General features: G+C 44.3%; 1 pseudogene; it reads right to left on the reverse strand.

The window, feature by feature from the left end:
- Positions 1-11,168: 11,168 nt before the first annotated feature.
- On the reverse strand, positions 11,169-11,294 carry LOC118662005 (annotated as a pseudogene).
- Positions 11,295-14,902: the final 3,608 nt, after the last annotated feature.

Genomic DNA, 14,902 nt, shown 5'->3' on the forward strand with positions numbered 1-14,902 from the left:
ATAGTGTCTGTGTCTGGGTTTAGTGTCATTGTAATGCTGCCCTGTGATTTACTGTATTTTGTAGGGGAAAAAAAGTATATATTTTCTGAATGATTCCCCTGTCAGATATATTAATTACAAATGTATTTTACCTCTCTGAGACTTAAATTTTCATCCTCTTAATGGTGGCTTTTGATAAAGAACAGTTTTCAATTTTAATGGAGTCCAATTTATCCTTTTTTCCTTTATGGTTGGTATTCTTTGCACCCAGTTTAAGAAATCTTTACTAAAAAATGTTTGATTTTACAGATTTATTTATTTATTTGACTGTCATATTTAGTACTTTAATTTGGGAAGATTAGAAGTGCCTATAATAATCCCCTTTCCCCATAGGAGCTATCAACAAATGACTGATTAGATTGATGTCTACACATAAATATCTTAACTCTCTCAATCTACAGGTCAGATAACACTGAGCTGTGTGTTATGTTCTGTATTTCAGAGTTTTCCCAATGGGGTTAGATCTAATTCTTAAAAGTGGCAACTGATTTGATAAGCCACATATCAGGTGCCTTCAGCTACCTTTTCTTACATAACCATTCTCCTATCAAATTTACTTCACCACCCAATTATATTATTTGTTCTAGGATTCTTGTCTTACAGTCTATCTGTGGAGGAAACTAAATTAAAACAGTTATGCAAGAGTGGCCATATGGTGAAGATCCTCAGAATGGAATTCTGGAAACTGATTATTTGTTGACCAGGAAGAATCCAATTGCTGATGGCATGTAAACACTGGCATTCTATTCCTCCCCACCATGGTAAAAGACAGTTATTGCACCTTCAGTTCCTGTCTCTAAGAAAAAGTGACAGCTCTTGGTAGGCTCATTCAAGTTTTGGAAAATTTGAAATTCTAATTTTATAAATTTATTATATAAGTTTGATGGTAGTTTTAATTGGGGTTCAGAATAAGAGAATGCTCTGCATTAGATTCAAACTGTAGTACAGGTGGGCCTGCCACTTGTCCCATATAGCCTATTACTTCTCACAGTGCTTAGAGTATTGACTAGAGGCCCAGTGCATGAAATTCATGCACCAGTGGGATGCCTCTGCCTGGCCGGCAATCAGGGCCAATCAGGGCTATTTCACCCAGTCCCTATTGGGGCCAGTTGTGGCCAGTGGCCAGGGAGGAACTGCGGAAGGGACTGCAGGAGGGCTCCAGGGCATGTCCGGCCCCATCTCACCCAATCCCGATCAGCCAGACCCCAGCATCAAGCTAACCTACTGGTAGGAGCATCTGCTCCCTGGTGGTCAGTGCACGTCATCGTGACCGGTTGGTCGACCGCTCGGTTGGACACTTAGCATATTAAGCTTTTACATATATAGATTATAACTCAGGGCACGGAATGCTCGGCATGCACTTTCCCTCCAGCTCCTGGTCTTGGAGATCTCATGTCCTTCCAAGGCTCTGCTCACCCTCTTCAGTTGCCACACGAAGTAAATTGCATCATGTGCATGGAAACCCTTTGCAGGCTCCATGGGTGTGTCTTTACTTTGCTGCAGTCCCAATTACCCCAACATAAGGAGAGACACCCTCATTATTATCAGGTAACACCATCGTGGTAAGACCCCTGCTCAGCCTACTGCAGAAGTTTTAAATAGGCCATGGGTTGCCCTAGATGGTTTGGCTCAGTGGATAGAGCCCTGGTCTGCAGACTGAAGGATCCTGGGTTCAATTCTGGTCAAGGGCACATTCCTGGGATGCAGGCTCAATCCCCAGTAGGGGGCATGTGGGAGGCAACAGATCAATTCTCTCTCAGCATTGATGTTTCTATCTCTCTCCCTCTGCCTTCCTCTCTGAAATCAATAAAAATATATTAACAAAAATAAAAATAAATAGGCCATGAATCAAACGTCGCTGCTCTCCATCCATCCAGGCCTCTCGCATCCTCATTTGTCTTCGCTCCCCCCGCCCCCACACACAGACACTCTCTGCTAGGGTCTGTAAAATGGGGTCAGGATCTCTACTTCAACCAAGGGTGACACTTCCGCATGGCCCTCCTTCCTTGCCCATCTCTGTCCCCAGTCCTGTGGGGTCTCTCCCTCTCTCCCCTCCATCTAACTTGGTGGGCCCTGCTCTTCCCCCTCCTCCTGCAACCTCCTGTATGCAGCCTCCCGCTTTCTCCTCTGGGGGCAGAGCTCCCCAAAGGCTGTGCAGGGCGGGGCAGGGCTGTATGTGTGTGTGTGGGGGGGGGGGGCAGGGCTGTGTGGGGTGGGGTGGGGCAGGCTAGGCAGTGCAGGCATGTCTGTGTGGGGTGAGCCCAGGCGGAACCTTAGAGGAGAGCTGGGGTGAGGAGTCATGGGGAGGAGGAGGGATAGGCGTGGAGCCTGTCCTGTGGGAGAGGCACCGGGCTCCTCAGCTGCCCCCACCCAGTAGCGTTTCTAGGCCCCTGTGCAGCTGTCACTCCCCACCCCTCACTGGCTCCTGTTTCCATTCAAGTTTTGGACTTGGTTTCTCCAATTCAGCCCCAACCCCCTCTGTGCTGCATCCCTGGAAACCCGAGGCCACCCCTTGGCCTCAGGCAGGCGTGCCTGGCCTGTCCTCCTGTAATGGCTCTACCCACTCTCCTGGAGTAGTTAGTGAAACTTAACAAATAAAAAGAAGCAGCTCTGAAGATTATAAATTGTGCATTGAGAATGCAACAGGCTGCAGAGGGCTGCGCAGTTCAAGGCTCTTGGATCACATGTAGCAGCCTCCCACGACACCCGGTCCCTCCTGGCTCCCACCCTGCCCACCTCCACCCAGGGCTCAGGCCAAACTCTGTGAGTTTCCTGATGGCTCTCACCTCATACCTCACTTTCCAGTCCAGCCCACCAGTGCCTGCAGCAAGTTAACCTAGCAGTTGGAGCATCTGCCCCCTGGTGGTCAGTGTACCTTATAGCAACTGGTCAAGTGATCAAACTCCCAGGGGAACTCCGGTGGAGAGGACAATTTGCATATTAGGCTTTTGTTATATAGGACAGTATGTTGAGTAACTCTTTGAAGTCCTAGACAAGCCCCAGTAAGGGACTCCTAGTGCTCTATATTAAGTCAACGCTCTCTATAACAGACAATTATTCAAAGGCAGCTCCTGGTATGCTGTTATGCCCAGTAGAAATTACATGCTGTCTCATCAGATATCAAGTGGCTTTCTTACCAGAGCACAGTTTATTATCATATCTTTCAAGCTATAAGATCCAATATTCATATTGGCACTTCCTCAAATGATTGAAATGGTGCATTCAGGAAAAGCTCAAACAGGTTTAGAGAGCACAAATGAGTTTACAAGAATAGATGCTTAGATTAATTATCACCTATGACTGTTGCACCAAATTCTCTCCCTCAACTCATACTATGGCCTTGAGTGGGGAGGGGTGTTTCCATATAAGGAAGAATAAGGAAAAATTCTAGGCCTCCACAGATGTGGAGGAAATAACAATCCTATCTAAAAAAAGAGAAACATGGTAATTAGCCATACCTCCGCTACTCTTCCCATTGGCTAATCAGGGTGATATGCAAATTAACTGCCAGCCAAGATGGCGGCTGGCAGCCAGGCAGCTTGAAGCGAAAATGAGGCTTGCTTGCTTCAGTGACGGACGACTCCAACGTTCCCCACCTGCCTTGCCGGCCTCTGAGCTTGCAGTTTGAAACATTGTTACAAATATAGAAGCTAATCAAAACCCCAGAAACTTGCTTTCAGCCAGCCGGGATCTCAGAGCTGGAGTTGAAACAGTGTTTCGATAATAGAACCCAAACAAACCAGATACCTGCTTTCAGCAGCTGAGGTGTAAGAGCTGGAGCCAAGCCTCAGAGCTAAAGCTGGCCCAGAATAAAAAAAAGAAAAAAGAAAAAAAGGAGCAGTTGGGAGCTTCAGTCACCCGCCAGCCTGAAAAAAGCCCTCAGCCCCTCATCCATACTGGCCAGGCACCCCAGTGGGACCCCCACCCTGAAGGGTGTGTGACCAGCTGCAAACAGCCATCATCTCCTCATCCAGGCTGGCCAGGCATCCCAGTGGGGACCCCCACCCTGAAGGGGGTGTGACCAGCTGCAAACAGCCATCATCCCCTCATCCAGGCAGGCCAGGCACCCCAGTGGGGACCCCACTCTGATCCAGGACACCCTTCAGGGCAAACCAGCCAGCCCCCACCCATGCACCAGGCCTCTAGCTATATAGTAAAAGGGTAATATGCCACCCAGCACCGGGATCAGCGTGACAGGGGGCAGTGCCCAAACCCCCTGATCGCCCTGCAGCTCTGTGTTTGACAGGAGGCAGGGCCACAACCTTCCTATCTGCCCTGCTCTGTTCGTGACAGGGGAAGGCGCCCCAACCCCTTGATCAGCCCTGCTCTGTGACTGATAGGGGGGAGCTCCCCAACCCCTTGATCACCCTGCGGCTCTGTGTGTGACAGGATGCGGTGCCCCAACCCCCTGATCGGCCCTGTTCTGTGTGTGACAGGGTGCTGCGCCCCAAGCCCCCTCCCCCCCCGATGGGCCCTGCTCTGTGTGTGACAGGGTAGAGCCATAACCTCCCCATCGGCCCTGTGCTGAGTGTGACAGTGGCGGCGTCCCAACCCCCTGATCGGCCCTGCTCTGTGGGTGATAGTGGGCAATGCCCCAACCGCCCCCGACGGGCCCTGCTCTGTGTGTGACGGGGTAGAGCCATAACCTCCCCATTTGGCCCTGCCCTGAGTGTGACAGGGTAAGGCACCACAACCCCCTGATCCACCCTGCTCTTTGTGTGACAGGGGGCGGTGCCCCAACTCCCCTATCATCCCTACACTGTGAGTGACAGGGGGGAGCTCCTCAACCCCCTGATAGGCCCTGCTCTGTGCGTGACAGGGGGGAGCTCCCCAACCACCCGATCAGCCTGCGGCTCTGTGTGTGACAGGGTGCGGCGCCCCAACCCCCTTATCGGCCCTGCTCTGTGGGTGATAGAGGGTGATCCCCAATCGCCCCCCACGGGCCCTGCTCTGTGTGTGACGGGGTAGAGCCATAACCTCCCCATTGGCCCTGCCCTGAGTGTGACAGGGTGCGGTGCCCCAACGCCCTGATCCGCCCTGCTCTTTGTGTGACAGGGGGCGGTGCCCCAACTCCCCTATCGTCCCTACTCTGTGAGTGACAGGGGGAGCTCCTCAACCCCCTGATAGGCCCTGCTCTGTTCGTGACAGGGTACAGAGCCCCAATCCCCCTGATGGGCCCTGCTCTGTGTGTGACAGGGGGTGGCGCCACAACCTCCCCATGGACCCTGCCTTGAGTGTGATGGGGGGCAGTGCCCCAACCCCCCAATCGGCCCTACCCTGAGCGTGACTGAGGGTGGTATCACAACCTCCAGATCTGCCCTGCTCTGTGCATGACAGGGGGCGGCGCCCCAATTCCCCAATCAGCCCTGCTCTGAGCCCGACCTGGGGCTGCGTCTAGGGATTGGGCCTGCCCTCTGCCACCCGAGAGCAGGCCTAAGCCAGCAGGTCGTTATCTCCCGAGTGGTCCCAGACTGTGAGAGTTCACAGGCCGGGCTGAGGGACCCCTCTCCCCGCCGAGTACACAAATTTTTGTGCACCGGGCCTCTAGTCCTATATAATAAAAGAGAAACATGCAAATTAACCATCCCTTGGCTATGCTCAAGCCACGCCCACAAGCCACACCCACCTGCCAATCAGGAGCATGTATGCAAATTAACTCAACTAAGATGGCGGCGGCCACAGAGATGAAGCGAGCAGGAGGCTTGGGTTGCGCCTGGCTATGGAGGAAGCCAAGCTTCCCGCCTGCCCTGGCAGGCTCTCAGCTCTGCTCAGGGCTAAAATGTTTCAATTATAGAAGATAAATAAATCCTAGATACCTGCTTCCAGCTGGTGTAGCCTCCGCTCAAGGAGGGGCTGGTAACCTGGGTTTCCAGGGGCAACCCAGGCTTCCTGGACCTGGGCTCCGCTCAAGGCTACAAAGTTTCAATTATAGAATGTATATAAATCTCAGAAAAAAAGAAAAAGTAAAAAAGGAGAGGCTGGGAGCTTGGGTCACTGAGGGGCTTGGCCAGCCTGAAAATGGCCATTAGTCCCTCACCAAGGATGGCCAGGCACCCCAGCGGGACACCTCCACCCTGAAGGGGCTGTGGCCAGCCTGAAAACAGGCATCAGCCCCTCACCCAGACTGTACAGGCACCCCAGCAGGGACACCCCACCCTGAAGCGGCTGTGACCAGCCTGCAAACAGCCATCAGCCCTTCACCCAGGCTGGCCAGGCACCCCAGTGGGGACCCCCACCCTGAAGGGGGTGTGACTAGCCTGCAAAGAGCCATCAGCCACTCACCCAGGCTGGCCAGGTACCCCAGCCGGACCCCTTCCCTGATCCGGGACACTGTTCAGGGCAAACCAGCCGGCTCCCACCCATGCACCAGGCCTCTATCCTATATAATAAAAGGGTAATATGCAAACTGAACCTAACAGCAGAATGACTGGGAATGACTGGTCACTATGACACACACTGACCACCAGGGGCAGACGCTCAATGCAGGAGCTGTCCCCCTGTTGGTCAGTGCGCTCCCACAGGGGGAGCTCTGCTCAGCCACAAGCCAGGCTGAGGGCTGCCAGCACAGTGGTGGTGGTGGGAGCCTCTCCCGCCTCCTCAGCAGCGCTAAGGATGTCAGACTGCAGCTTAAGCTTGCTCCCTGCTGGCAAGTGGACATCCCCTGAGGGCTCCCAGGCTGCCAGAGGGATGTCTGACTGCCAGCTTAGGCCCAATCCCCTGGGAAGTGGGCCTAAACCAGCAGGTGATCATACCCCAAGGGGTCCTAGACTGCGAGAGGGCACAGGTCAGGCTGAGGGACCCCCCAGAGTGCACAAATTTTTGTGCACCTAGCCTCTAGTTATAATATAAACAGAAATAATGAGTATAATTATATTATAAACTAGTTGCCCGGTGCACAAAATTCATGCCCGGAGGGAGGGGGTTCCCTCAGCCCCAACTTGCACCTTCTCTAATTGGGAACCCCTTGGGGGATGTCTGACTGCCTGCCAAATTGCCCCTAACCCCTCTGCCTGCCTGATCACCCCTAACTGCCTCTGCCTGCCTGCTTGCTTGATTTCTCCTAACTGCCCTCCCCTGCTGGTCTGATCTCACCACCAATTTCCATCCCATGCAAGCCTGGTTGCCCCCAACTGCCCTCCCCTGCTGGCCTGATCTTGCCCCCAGTGGCCCTTCCCTGATGGCCTTATCTTGCCCCCAACTGCTCTCCTCTGCTGGCAATTTGGTCTGATTTGTCAGTTTCTATGCCAGTCAGCATCAAAAGCTCTGCCTCCTAGGCAGCCATTGGCTCCTCACAGTTGACCCAGATTTGGTTCTGATTGGTCGGTTTCTATGCCAGTCAGCGTCAAAAGCTCTGCCTCCTAGGCAGCCATTGGATCCTCACACTTCACCCAGATTTCATTCTGATTGGGCAGTTTCTATGACAGTCAGCATCTCTGGGCCTATCAATTGGGCCTGATCAGAAAGGCGGGGATGATTAGCAGCCTTGGTGGAGGCCTGGAGAGAAATGGAGACACGGCTGCTGGCCCCACCAGGAGAGAAAGAGAGAGGCAAGTGCTGGTCAACAGCTGCCACCCAGGCTATGAATCAGACCCTGCTTCTCTCTTCAGGCCTCTCTCTGGGCCTGATTCGCAGCTCCTTTATCAGTCCGTGCTGGGTCACCACGCCTGTAGCCGCAGCAGTCAGTGCTGGGTTGCCTCAGGGTGCTGACTGTAGGACTGACTTTTGGTTGGTCGAGCCTCCAGTCATGACGGACCTAGGGTTTTTATATATTAGGATAACATATAAACCCTGCATAGAGTGGAAAAGAACTAATATCACTAAACTTGGAAAACAGTGTTTTGACCATCTTTGTTTATGATAAAAGAAAAAAACTACTCTATTTACTTTAGTTAATGTTGTACTTTAGTTATTAAATTTGATTTTCACAAAGGTATGGGTAAGCAATTCTGAAATTATTTTATGTATACTGTAGGACTGAGCACATAAGTAAATATAATATGCATATTAAGATGTGAGTTCTCACACTCACAAAAAGGAGTTACACATAGAAAAAGGGAAAAAACTAGAATGAACCCTGTGGTGTGGTATTAAAATTAGAGCTATCAGTATGAATTAATGGTTTTATACACAAACACACAGAGAAACACACATAAAAAGATAGGTTGGCATAGCTATCTCACTTTCAGTGTGTGTGTGTGTGTGTGTGTGTGTGTGTGTGTGTGTGTGTGTTAAAGCTTTTTAATATATTAAAAAGCTTTTAATTAGAATTTTGATTGCTAAATAGAGAAAATGTGGAAATAGAAAATTGAATCAATTCCTAAGGCCAATGTAGTCACTAAAGGAGTTGGATCCTAGGTCAAACTGGATGAAATTCTACATAAGATAAACCCACATTTTCAGTTTCTATTCTTTAACATTGTAACACTTTTAGATCACAGAAGTCTTTGCAGTAGGGGAGAGAAAACAAGTGAAATATACAGATTATTAGCAATAACTTGCTTCCTCTGCAGCTATTTAAACCTGATAAACTTAGGCAAAATTGTCCACCCAGTACAGTTAACTTTACCGTAGTTCACTACAATAAGAGTTTGTAATAAAGGTAAAGTTATTTGTTTTTCCTTTGCATCATCATTTGGAATTGTATGATCTTTGGATAGTTTATGAGAAGTGTTTGCTTTGTGGGCAGTTTGTTATCCTGCATATACTAATTACTTATATTATCTGGCATTTTTAGGTGATTATTTTAAAGTCACCTAGAGTACATCAGTACATCAGCACACTCTTCCAGGCCACATTCAGTTATTGCTGACTTTGGTAGTTCATGTAAGGAATGGGATAATGGGTTTGAAAAATAGCATTGAATAGCTAATTGCCTCTGTCAAAGCCTTCCTCTTTTTCTATTTGCTTTGCCTGATTTATTCTTTTTATTGTATTCTGATATGTTAATTTGTTAAATTGTTGTTAAAGACTATTAGCTCTAGGGTCAAACAGACGGTTTGAATCCAAGGTTACCCACTGATTTGATGTTCTAAGTTATATTGAAGGAATGAATTATTTCTATTATTGTTAATAACCAATGTGAACAGGGAGAAATGATATTATATTCTTAATATAATCTTAATATAATAAATAAGAGCTAATAGTTACCTAAATTTACTGTATGCCACATAGTTTGATAATAATTTTAATATAAAATTTCCAAAACAATCTTCAAAACAACTATAAAAAAAGTACTCTCACAAACATTTAGCAAAGGAAACTGATTGTTAGAAACTGAAGTCACTTAATATCACATTGAGTCTTGAAACTGTAATGGAGTGTGGTTCTCAGAGTTGATAAGGTATTTCCAAATTTATTAAATTATTCATGCATTCATTTATTCATTCAGAAAGAGTTTTGTTTCAGAACCTGTGCTAATAACCCCAATAAAATCTGCAACAATGCAAAAATAACATTGTGAATTTGTGTAAATAAGAACATACAAATAAAAACTGTACATGGATATCTTTTTTTCATTCTTTATATTAAAAAAATACCCAGAGGCTAAAGTAAAGCCTTTTTTTTGTTTTTCAGTTTCAATGAAAAGCATTACATAATTCCTTAAGAAAAATCAAATCAGAATATTTATTTTTTATCCAGCTACTTTTCTGAATTCTATTATCAGTTCTAGTAGTGTTTTGGTGGAATATTTAGTGTTGTCTACACAATATCATGACATGATACTGTATATTTTACTTCTTCCTTTCCAATTTGGATGCCTTTTATTTCTTCTTCTTGACTGATCACTGTGGCTAGGACTTCCAGTACTGTGTTGAATAAGAGTGGTGAAAGTGGACATTCCTGTCTTGTTCCTGATCTTAAGGGAAACACTGGTAGTTTTTCTCCATTGAGCATGATGTTGGCTGTGGTTTGTCATACATGGACTTTATTATGTTGAGGTATATTCCCTCTATTCCCACTTTGATGACAGTTTTTATCATAAATGGGTGCTGGATTTTATAAAATGCTTTTTCTGCGCCTATTGAAAGGAAGCCATCAACAAAATGAAAAGACAACCTACTGAATGGGATACCATATTCACCAATGATACATCTGATAAGGTGTGAGTTAATATCCAAAATTTATGAATTATTTATACAACTCAACACCAAAAAACACACACACAACACACCCAAACAATCCAATTTAAAAATGGTCAAAGGACCTGAGTAGATACTTCTCCAAAGAGGATGCCATTAAACATATGAAAAAATGCTGGACATCACTAATCATCAGAGAAATAAAAATTAAAACTACAATGAGATTATCATCTGCTAGAAAGGCTATCATAATTAAATCAACAAGCAGTAAGTATTGGTGAATATGTGGAGAAAAGGGAACTCTCATGCACTGATGGTGGGAATGCAGACTGGTGTACCCACTGTAAAAAGCAGTATGGAGTTACCTCAAAAAATTAAAAATGGAACTGTCTTATGACTCAGCTATTCCACTTCTGGGAATATATATGAAGAAACTTGAAACATTAATTTGAAAGACTATATGCACCCCTATTCTTATTGCTGTGTTATTTACAATAGCCAAGATTTGGAAGCAGCCCAAGTGCCTGCCCATCAGCAGATGAATGGATAAAAAAGGCTGTGGTAAATTTACACAATGGACTACTGCTCAGCCATAAAAAATTAGGAAATCATACCCTATGAAACAGCATGGATGGACCTGGAGAGTATTATGCTATATAAAATGATACAGTCATAGAAAGACAAATACCACATGATTTTACTTATATGTGGAATTTAATGAGCATAATATACTGACAAATAAAATAAAAACAGACACATAGATAGAGAACAGACTGACAGCTGTCAGAGGGGAAGGGGGTTGCAGGGCTGGGTGAAAAGGAGAAGGGATTAAGCAAAAAATAATAATAGACACATATAGAAGTATGGTGATTAACAGAGGGAAATGGGGATGCAGGTGGTAGAAGAAGGTGAGTGTGGATAAATGGTGATCAATGGAGACTTGACTTGTGTTGGCAAAGACATACACACACACACACACACACACACACAGAAATAAAGATAAATGAAGTAAGAATTGCAGAATGTTGATAATTGTTGAATCTGGAGAATGGATATATGGAGATCCAGTTTATGTATATCATAGACCCTCTTCAGATGATGGCAATTTTAATCCATCCCATAAGCACAGCAATGAATATCTATTATTTGGAGAAAATGTAGTAGTCAAATGCGAAAGCCTTAATCTCTTAATTTAAGGCCGTTTGGTGGACTCATACTTCACTCCAACTTAAAAGAAATTTTTCCCAAAGCCCTCTCTTACCTATATTTAAAATAAATATGTCTCTCCTCTATATAAGTGAAGGTTTGTTACATAGGAGGCCCTTCAATAATGTCTCTCCAATTTTTATAAATTTCTTATCATGCCCCTAACCTAAGGGCTGGAGGCCAGATTGAGGTGCAAACTCTCCTCCAACCCCTTAACAACAATTTCCCATACACTAGGAAGCTGCCTATTTAATAAGAGAGCATAAACTTTCACCACCCCAAAAACCTTGCTGAAAATCCAGGTTATAAGAGGTGAATAATTAATCCAGACACACCCCTCTAATCCCCTCCAGAAAATTAAAATTATTACTACAGGGCTATTCCCACAGACAGGATGGTCTATCAAAAGGAAGATAGAAAACTCTACTTAGTAAATAAAAATGATATTCAAAGATAATATCAGCACTATATTTCCATAATGACAAGATCAGATAATGCATACTTGGAAATAATTCATGCTGGAGGAAAATCAACATCAAACTGAAAAATTCTGCCAAGTACAGATGCACATCATTCTACTGTCCATTGTTCTTATTACTACTGGTCTGGTTGCATTCGTTGGTTTGCAATCAAGAGGCCCAAACACTCCAAGTAAGTTGTTCTTTCTAGCAAACATGGAAAATGCTCAGAACCTTATGCCACCGAGTTTAGTTAATACAAGCCCTGTCAGCCTTGCCTATCATCAACCAAGTCAACAAATGAGGCAAAGGGCTTACACTATTTGGTCAAATTAGTGGCCTAACAACAGGCGAATGCTGGAGATCTTACCTCAGTCTCCTAAGAAACAAGACCCACATCAATTCGAGTGGGCACACACTTGGAAAGGACACCTCAGTCCCATATTCCAGATGGCATCACCCAACTCAGGACTTTACTACTGAAGATGACATCACAGCAGATGGCACCGCTCTAGCCTAAAACTTTGAGATCTCCCACTGGAGATTACTTTACTCTCTGTGCTGAAGATAACTTCACACCCTGAGCACTAAAAACTTCACCCCAGTAAAACCCACAGCCTGCCACTTCCAAGATGCCAACAAATTAAACACAAGATGGTTATTGCTATTCTTTCTTTGATGTTAAGAATTTTATCATTTTTCTTGAGGTTGTTGTCTACTTAGCTCATTATCATGTTATACCCCTTCTCTCACCAAAATGTACACCTCTTTACCACCATGTCTAGTAGGAATTCTGGTAGAGGTTATTGCTAACTGCCATTTTAAAAATTAATGAAGACCATTGCTTCCTCTAAAAGTCATTTGTCTCTTACAGTCACCTATTGAACCACTAGGGAGATGGCCATTCTTAGTGCTGTCTCTTACTCAGCCTCCTCTTACTTTTCACAACCCAGTGTCTCAACCATGGACATAAAAACAATCCCCTCTCCTTGATTACACACAAATACCCCTGAACTTTGCATTACTAAATCATCAGCTTATGCCCTCCAAAAATGTAACTGAAAGACCTGCACCTTGATTCAAGATATTATCAACTAGATAGATATACATATAAATATCATACTTTTAGCACACTTTATAATTCTACCAATTTAGTGTTAGGGATCTTGGAAATTTCAGATTTGTTTCCATGGTTGATGTTACATAAATGAGAAACTTAGATATGGGCCAGTATATAAAGACTCCTTTAAATTCTACTTACGTTTTTCCTTTTTATTCTCATAATAAAATGCTATCTTTGTTAAGTCAACCAATGTCCTATTGTCTAAAAGACTCCTTTATGATTAAGGCCATTCAAATACCAAAACAGTCAAACTCAAAATTTATATAAAGACATCTAGGCGACAATTGTAATACAGTATTTTTTAAAGGCTATATTGACCCAGTTTTGAGGTCCTGGCTAGAGGCTAGTCATTTGTGTTTTCTGAGCTGATTATGAAGTTACACCAATGTGCCTATCTTTCCACCTCTTCTCTGTCTGCCACCCCTGAAACAGCAAGACTAACCCGTCCTCTTCCTTCTCATCCTCAGCCTGCTCAATAAAAAAACAATAAAGATGAAGACCTTTATGATGATCTACTTCCACTTAATGAACAGTAAGTAATCATTATGATGTATAGTTAACAAATTTATCTGTGATTATATCTATGATGGTTTTCATTTGAAAATCTAATAACTGTACAGCAAGAGCTATATGGGATGTTTTTGTGTCATTGGCATCATCATCGTCATGCCTAAGTATTCATTGTGTAGAAAATCATGTGAAAGACTTGTATGGAAGTGGATAACCTATTCTTACATAGATTAAGGTGTGTGATATTTAATATAATATTAATAATTTGTTAGTTTTCTTACTATTTTATAACTTTGCATACAAAGAATTACATTACCATACAGTAAGCTACTCTCTTTAATTGGAGAAGCTGCCTATCAGCCTATCATCACAGGTAAGTGGCTTTTAAAAACATGTAACAATGTTTCCAATACTGTAGCATGAATATGAATACCATACTGTATGCTATAAAAATTTTATAATGATCTATTCATTAGAGTATAGGCTAGGTTACCATGTAGCAATCATATTGATTACACTAGGCTACCATTATGTAATTCACTGCTTTTTTGTTATCAGTGCATGAATTGTTAGACCTGTAAATAAATAGGAATTTCTTTTTCATAATTTCTTTTCATTTTTTATGTCTTGTGTTAGCAATAGTTAAACATCTACAGTATTTTGTATCATATAAGACAATATTGATGTAGGTACTGACAAACATAATTCATAGACAACATAAATTCATGGTATTGATAAATACAGAACAGTATTATAAATGTATTTTATTTTCCTTACTAGAGGCCTGGTGTATGAATTCGTGCACCAGTGGGATCCCTTGGCCTGGCCTGCGGGATTGGGCCAAAACCGGCTCTCTGACATCCCCCAAGGGGTTCTAGATTGTGAGAGGGTGCAGGCCAGGCCAAGGGACCCCACTGGTGCATAATTGTGGCTGAGGAGGGACGTGGAAGTTTGGCCAGCTGTGAGGGACCATAGGGAGGGCTCTAGGGCATGTGTCGCTCAGTCCTGATTGGCCAGAACCCAGCAGCAAGCTAACCTACTGGTTGGAGCATCTGCCCCTGGTGGTCAGTGCCCATCATAGCAAGTGGTTGAGCGGCTGTAGCATATCATTAGCATATTACACTTTGATTGGTTGAACAGATGACTAGACGACCGGACATTTATCATATTAGGCTTTTATTATATAGGATGATTTTCTTAATAACATTTTCTATTCTCTAGCTTACTTTATTGTAAAAATACAGTATATAATACACATAACATATGAAATATGTTAATCAATTGTGCACATTATCAGTAAGTCTTCTGGTCAACAGTAAGGTATTAGCAGTTAAGTTTTGGGGAGTCAAATATTGTACACAAATTTTTGACTGCCCATAACCCCCACATTGTTCAAGGGCCAATTATAGATTGTAATAAAAGTTATGTGAATGTCTTTGGGGCTATTAATAAGTAAAATAAGGAATACTTGATCAAAGAGCACTGAG

Source organism: Myotis myotis, unplaced genomic scaffold (genome assembly GCF_014108235.1).
Source record: "Myotis myotis isolate mMyoMyo1 unplaced genomic scaffold, mMyoMyo1.p scaffold_m19_p_1, whole genome shotgun sequence".
Classification (NCBI taxonomy): domain Eukaryota; kingdom Metazoa; phylum Chordata; class Mammalia; order Chiroptera; family Vespertilionidae; genus Myotis; species Myotis myotis.